Source organism: Arachis ipaensis, chromosome B6 (assembly GCF_059453495.1).
Source record: "Arachis ipaensis isolate K30076 ecotype BB chromosome B6, ASM5945349v1, whole genome shotgun sequence".
NCBI lineage: Eukaryota > Viridiplantae > Streptophyta > Magnoliopsida > Fabales > Fabaceae > Arachis > Arachis ipaensis.
The window spans coordinates 85,283,160-85,291,532 of record NC_142441.1 but is presented as its reverse complement, the minus strand read 5'-3'; positions in this window follow the sequence as shown (position 1 = coordinate 85,291,532).

Here is an 8,373-nt window from a genome sequence, read left to right as displayed (position 1 = left end):
GTTCTATCTGCTTCCTGGGCTTCCTTGAGATTTGTGGAAATGGAATAGGGAGGGCGTTTACTGCATGGTCTGCCTCCTTTCGTGCTTCCTTCTGTGGTTGAGCTTCTACTTCTTCAACCATGTCTCGTATGTCCTCTTCCTCTTCAGCATCCTCTATTTCTACCACCTCTTCAGCTGAGGCGTGTTCTGATGGGATTGGCTCCTCCTGATTCCTCTCTTGCAGTGTGGTTCTAGACCTTAAGATGATGGCATTGATGCCACCCTTTGGATTGGGTAAGGGTTGAGAAGGAATTCCACTGGAGCTTGCCTGTTGAGTCTTAGAAGTATTGGGTGGTGCCAGCTGAGAGATGAGAGTGTGTATAGCGGATGCTAGGCCATTAACTGAACTCTCCACGTTCCTTTGGCCTTGCGCAATGGATTGAAGTGCCTCGTCACTCGGAGAGGAATTAGATTGGGTGATCTGCAGAACTTGTTGTTGGTTGTGCTGTGGTCCTTGGGGCTGCCTCAGGTGAGGTGCTCTGTAAGGCTGGTTATGGTTCTGCTGCCTGTTGTTATTATTATTCCACCTCTGATATCCTTGATTGTCTCTGCCTCCTCTGTTATTATTGTCCCTCCAATTCTGGTTAGAATTATCTCTCCAACCTTGGTTAGAATTGTCCTGCCATCCATGGTTAGGGCGGTCATAGAAGTTATGAGTGGCTGCCACAGTGTTGTCTTCCTGCTGAAGCTGCGGACATTCATCAGTATAATGGCTATAGTCAGCACAGATCCCACACACTCTCTGTGGGACTAGCTGTTGGCTTTGCTACGCTTGTTGTTGATGTAACGACCCAATTTTCAATATGTCTAGATCATACTGGAAACTGAGTGCTACCAATTTGTCTTCCTAATTATTATCTATTATTTATCATATGAGCCTGATTCGTTGTTAAACGTGTAGTTAATTTGCGTGGTGTATATTTTTTTTTTTTGAAAACGTTTGGATTAATAGACAGAATCATTTATAATCAATTCACAACTAATAACAGATAAAACAGTTATAAACAACCACACAAAATACATCACAAGTAGTTGACAACATTCGGTGATTCAGCCTTTATTAGCATATAGACTGTTAGTTAGAACACCCCTAGATATAGCTAAATAATATCTATATACATATATATACATACAACATCCCAGGTCCTGACCTGTTCAAGAGGTCCCTAAGCTGGCATCTAGGCTAGCCTAGACTTTATACTCACCTAGTCCCTCTAAACTACTAAAGCGAGGGAAAGTACGTTCTAGGTCTTCAAAACTCAAGTCAAGTGGAACGTCATCAAAAGATAGAACATCATCTGCTACTCCTCTGCACGATCAGACTTTTCCACAGGACGTCTCTCTGGTATCTCATGAAGTAGTCACACAATAGGAATCTCGTACACAGAATTTAGGTTAAAGTACGCATACGAATGGGGTGCAGACGTTGGCTGGTCTCACAGTATATACATATAGTCAGAGAACGATATTCACCCTAGACTCAGAAGACTGCCTAGAGCGGAATCCCTTTTTGCGTACAATCGTCAGCGAACTACGGAAAGAAACTCTTACTTCCATCTGAAGGGGAAAGGGAGAGAGAAGGGGTAAGAACTGGGGAGTTCTTAGTAGGGTCGGGGTTATTAGTTATGTTCATTTATTTGGGGTTGATTAGTAGACGGATAATATAATATAGCGCAGCAGTAAACAGAAAATAAAGATAGGAAGAGAAAGTAGAGACAACAGAAAGCAGAACACAAACAAAAGAATACAAGAAAATAAAACACAGAAATAGCATACAAGCAGACAAACATAAAGAAGTAGATCACACACAGAAAGGAATGCAACAGAGAATGATGTGCAGACAAGAATGATGCATGTCTAGCCCTAGCACAGGCCATGAGCTCATGTGTCGGTTGGCTGCCCGCAATCCCGACATTTATCCGGTCACGAGTAATCCCGATTTCCCGAATACGATTTTCCGTTCCTAAATAAATGCGCATATAATAATAGCCGCTCATTTGAGACAGCCTCTGCTTACTGCAGGAAAATATATATATACTCTGCTCTGCTCTGGGGAAGCGGAAAATAGCTGTAGGTAACTTAGTTTCCCTACAGAAGCTCTGGGTTGCATTAAGCAACTAATATATATATAAATATAGCTCTGGGTTGCATCAAGCAACTAATATATATATATATATATATATATATATATATATATATATATATATATATATATATATAGCTCTGGGTTGTATCAAGCAACTAATATATATATAAGTATAGCTCTGGGTTGCATCAAGCAACTAATATATATAAATATCTCTTTATTATATTACTCTTCTCTTTATATCTCTTTACTCTGTTCTGGTTTCTCTTTTCTTTGTATCTCTTTACTCTATTTTAATTACTCTGTTCTCTGTATCTCTTTTCTCTTCTCTGATTACTCTTTTCATCTGTATCTATATTACTCTTTTTCTCTTTATCTCTTTACTTTTCTCTGGTTACTCTGTTTTCTGTGTTATTTTAGTCTGCTCTGATTTCTCTGTTTAACATGTGTATTTAAAGCTTATGTAAATTTCGGTATGAATAGTTAGCCTGTCCCAAGTATAGGTTCATTAAGTCTATACTGAAACAGTTTAACTTTTCATATTATACCTAACCCTAGTCGCAACTCAAGGACTAACTATGTTGCCCTAGTTCGTTCGCTAGTCTCTGTCTGTTTCTCTGTCGTTAAAACGTTACAGACTTCTTCTTTGGTTTTTATCTTTTCTTTAACTTTTTATCTTTTATTTATCTTTGCCTCACTATCATGTTATTACCACTCCCTAAGTGTTTTATGAAGGTAATTATGAGATTCTGCACTTAAAGTTGTCTTTCTAAAGCTTTTACAGAAAACTGCCTTTTCCGCATTATTTTATTATTTTTTTTAAAATATTATTTTTAATTAAATATTATTATTTAATATTTTATTATTATTTATTATTTTATTATTAAATTTTCGAAAATTACCCCTTTTTAACTTTTAACCTTTAAAATTCACTTTTTACCACCCGTAACTTTTAATATTTCTACTTTTACCACCCAAACTTCCAAAAATTACAAAATAACCCCTCAAACACCAAAATATTTACTTCCTTGCCCTTTTCAAGATCTAAAAGGTGTTCTTCATTGTTCTTCACCACACTCAAAGTGTTCTTCATGTTCTTCGTAAATTCTTCAGATTCTTTCTCTGTTTTTACTCGTTTTTCAGTCTTTTCAGCAACCGATTTTTACCAAAATTCAAAATAAAATTGCAGCCACTAAAACCCCATCTTTTCTACATGATTTTAACACAAATTGAACCCCAATTTAAGGTCTAGGGTTCGTTTTTCCAGCAGCCATGAAGAACACAAATTCAAAGTTGAATATCATCAAATTTCATCAAATTTTCACCAAACTTTCAACAAGAATTACCCATACAAACAATCAATTTCAAGCATAACCAAACCATATCATAATCACACAACTCAAACACAATCAATCAAGATTAAATTCGTCAATCCCTACCTGGTTTTGTTGCTCCTAATTCGGTTAAACTTTCAGGTGGTCCTTAAGCACTTTTTCCTCCTAAATCACATCAAGAACAACTTTAAATCCAAAAACTCTCAACTGACCAAATCTCACTCAGTATGTTAGGAAGAGATATCTCACCTTAGACTTGCTGGAAATTCACGTTTCTTGGCCCTCAAGTCAAGTTAAGCATGATTCCTAAGGAAGAACATCAAGAAAACACATGTTTTGCATGGTTTTCCTTGAAAACTGAATTGAAATGGGAGGGAGACAGCCATCTCACCTTATTTCAATCCTTGATAAGTTACTTGGTTATGTAGAGGAAGAAGAGAGGATCATTTTGGTGAAATCGGAGTTTTGATTTGAGTTTTAGTTCAGAAGAAATCAAGCTTTGAAGATTAAGTGTTCATGAAAGTTTCTCTCTTTTCTCTCTTGTTATTTTCGGCCAAAATGATGAAATGAGACAGCCTTGGAGGTCTTGGGGGTGTAAGGTGAGTTGTGATTGGTTGGCTTGGAGGTGGATTAAAATAATATTAAAATATCTCTGGTGTACAACTACTAAAACTAGGTGTATCGGAACACTCGTAAAAACATCTCTAAAAATTATTTTCTGAGCTACTAGCATAAATGACACTAGTAACATATTTATTATGAGAATAGAACATTATAATGAGGCCTTAGCATTGCTAAAGTCATCAGAGAGTGCTGGTGCTAAGCTGCACCAGTAAACCGTAAACCCGGTTAAACTGATTTTCTATTTTTAACAAAAACAGACCAGGTAACCTTATAATGTCATTCAAGCATTTTCTAATACTAATATAATGATAATATTATACTATTATCTCTCTCCTCTCATGAATCAAGTCCGGTTCGTCAAATAGAGACTATTTACGAAAATCAGAATCAAAACTGCCAACCGATACGGTTCAAAAACTAGGTTCTTCGCGATTGCATTATCGAGCTTGCCTCAAAGGAGGTTCTAGCTTAAGGATGACATAATGATAATGAGGATTGAGATTCTTGATGATATAGCAGAGGTGTTCCCTTTACTGATCTTCCGAAGAAATCCATACTTTCAGAAAAGATCTCATGTACTCGAAAATCAGGGTTGTTACATTCTACCCTCCTAAAAGAAAATTTTGCCCTCAAAATTTCAGTTACCTAGGAATAAATGCGGGTAATCAGCTTTCATCTTATCTTCTAGTTCCCAAGTGTGCTCTTCCTCTCCTCTTGGTTCCCATGCTACTTTGACTAAGCGAACAGTCTTGCCTTTTAGCTGCTTATCACTTCTTTCTACGATCTGAACCGATGATACTTGATATGTCAAATCATTTCATAACTGTACTGTCTCTGGTTGTAAAACGTGACTCTTGTCAGGAATATATTTCTTAAGTTGCGAGACATGAAAAACATCATGAAGGTTCGATAAATAAGGAGGAAGGACTATTTGATAAACTACTAGACCGACTCTTTTAAGTATTTGGAAAGGTTCTATGTATCGTGGGTTAAGCTTTTTAGTCTTAAGGGCTCTACCTATTCCAGTAATCGAGGTTACTTCTAGAAAGACACGGTTTCCGTCACTAAACTCTAAGGGTCTATGTCTATTATCGGCATAGCTCTTTTGACGGCTTTGTGCTGTCTAGATCTTCCGATGAATCTCATTTATCTTCTCAGTAGTTTCTTACACTAAGTCTGGACCTAAGACACTAGCTTCTCCATCGTCATTCCAACACAATGGTGTCCGACATCTTCTTCCATAGAGAGCTTCACATGGTGCCATCCCGATACTTTATTGGAAACTGTTGTTGTAGACGAATTTGACCAAAAGCAAATACTTATCCCAGCTGCTTTGGTTGTCTATCATACATGATCGTAACATGTCTTCTAACGTTTGGATTGTCTGCTCTGATTGTCCGTCTATCTGAGGATGGTATGCTATACTCGTGTGCAATTCTGTTTCCAATGCTTTCTGAAAAGCTCCCCAAAATCTAGTAGTAAACCTCGAAACTCGATCTGAGACAATTTATGAAGGTATCTCATGTAGTCGTACGATTCCTTGAATATATATTCGTTCCAGCCTTTCTAAAGTATAGTCAACTCAAATCGGAAGGAAGTGCACTGACTTTGTCAACCTGTCCACAATTACCGAGATGGCATCGTGTCCAATTGAGGTCCTTGGCAATCCCGTGACAAAATCCATAGAAATCTGCTCCCATTTTCATTGTGGTATTTCTAAGGGTTGCAGGGTTCCTAACAGCTTCTGATGTTCCACCTTCATCTTCTGGCAGGTTAAACATTTTGAGACATAATCAGCTACTTCTTTCTTTAAGCCCGGCCACCAGAACATTTGTTTCAAATCTCGATACATCTTTGTCACTCCAGGAAGCATAGAAAATCTACTTTGGTGAGCTTCAGCAAGAATCTTTTGTCGCAATTCTCCAGAGTTAGGCACACAAATTCTTTTCTTGTACCTCCATAGGCCACTACGATCCTATCTCACAGCTTCTTCAACTCTGCAAGCAATGGTGACATCCAGTACAGTGCTATGGAAATCGGTCCGGCTCCAGGTACTAGATCAATGCTGGATTCTATCTCTCGCTGAGGAGGAAACTCAGGTATGTCATCCAAGAAAACATCAGGAAATTCCTTCATCACTCGGATTCGTTCTAAGCTTAGTTCACTGTCATTCGAGCTAGCCACTAACAGAACGTACCCCTCATAATTCCTCCCGTCTAAGTTAAGTCTTACAAAATTCAGATATAAGGTGTGGGACAGAAATGGTTTAGTACATAGACTATCAGATAGAATAACAACAGTTCTTTTAAAATAATCAAGGAAAACATGATACTTAGATAACCAATCTAATCCTAAAATAACTTCTAAACCATATAGAGGCAAACAGATTAGATAGTGTATAAAAGTCCTGTTCCTAATAGCGAATGGTACTTGCAGAAACACTAAACTGGTCAAAGCATTTTGGGATGTAGGTGTATGGACAATCAAGTAAAAATTCAATTTAAAGAAATATAATCCTAACTCGTGAGCAATAGTTAGAGAAATGAAGAATGCGATGCACCCGAATCATACAGTACAGTTAGAAATCGATTCTTGACATAACCTGACCTTGAATGAGGGCGTTCGATTGCACAACATCGTCAATAGTGATAGCAAACACTCATCCTTGTTGCTGGGTTCTAACTGAATTTTGAGTAAATCCCTTCGGACAATCCTTGGCAATATGTCCAAGTTCTCCACAAGCATAGCAGTTAGGTGATCCAAACGGGCAAGACCTGTTATTATGCTCTTTTCCGTATTGCTTACATGCAGTGTTTATGTAAGCCTGATGGGCTCATTTACCATTGCCTTGCCTTACTTTACCTCCATTCTTACCCGTACGGCGAGCAGTAATGTTACCAACTTGTAGGTTCTTATGCTGTCATATGCCACGCGCTTTAAAATGCACCATTCTCCCAACTGCCTAATAATTGCTAAGACGCCTTGGTGGAAATCCTTGGTGGCTCACCTTGGCCACAGTCACTTTCTTAATACATTCTTCCACTAACTTGCTCTTGTTGACTAATTCAGCAAAATTACGTATCTCCAGCGGAACTATTGAACTCATCAGATCATCACGAAGGCCTCCTTCAAACTTCAAGCACTTCCATTCTTCAAAGTCAGCAAGGTTCCCTTGACAGATCTTAGCGAAACGACATAAGTCATCGAAATTACGAGCATATTTAGCAATAGTCATATCCCCTTGTTTCAACTGCATAAGCTCCATCTCCTTAGCATCTCGTGCTGCTCTCAGAAAATACTTTTTATAAAATTCGTCCCTAAAGATATCCTAAGGAATGTCATTTTCATTCTGTTGTAGCAGTCGCTATATCCCCTGCCACCAGTACTCAGCTTCTCCCTCGAGCATATAAGTAGCAAACTCCACGTTGTCCTTCCGGAACATGTTGCGCTTTCAGTGATCGTTCAATACCTCGAAACCAATTATCAGTGTCAGTCGCAACGAGTGTACCCTTGAACTTAGGCGGATTAACCTTCAGAAAGGTCGCAAGGGTCATAGGTCTTTTAGGATGCCCTAAGTTATTCTCATCATTCCCATTATCTTCTCCGTATTCATTCTCGTTCCCATTTCTCACTCCGAGACATTCAACAACCCTAGCCGCTGCTACAGCAGCTTCACGCACTACTTCAGCCACGTTGTTCATGGTAGCCATAAACGTTTCCTGTTCCCTCCCGTAGTTAACATTAGGAATTCCTTCCCGTACGCCTCGTCTCTGTGAACCCATTGTAGTCTTGTTCACACCAAACAATCATTGTTAAGGTGATCAGTCTTAACACTTCAAGTCAAGTGTGAACATTTCCAAAATGAAAACACAGAGACAATCATGCAACATATATCACTGGGATATCCTATACGCATGAGACACACAACAGAGTATGCAATGAAGCATAGTCAGTCCACTCCCCAGGCTCTACTGGGAACGAACTGCTCTGATACCAAATTGTAACGACCCAATTTTCAATATGTCTAGATCATACTGGAAACTGAGTGCTACCAATTTGTCTTCCTAATTATTATCTATTATTTATCATATGAGCCTGATTCGTTGTTAAACGTGTAGTTAATTTGCGTGGTGTATATTTTTTTTTTTTGAAAACGTTTGGATTAATAGACAGAATCATTTATAATCAATTCACAACTAATAACAGATAAAACAGTTATAAACAACCACACAAAATACATCACAAGTAGTTGACAACATTCGGTGATTCAGCCTTTATTAGCATATAGAC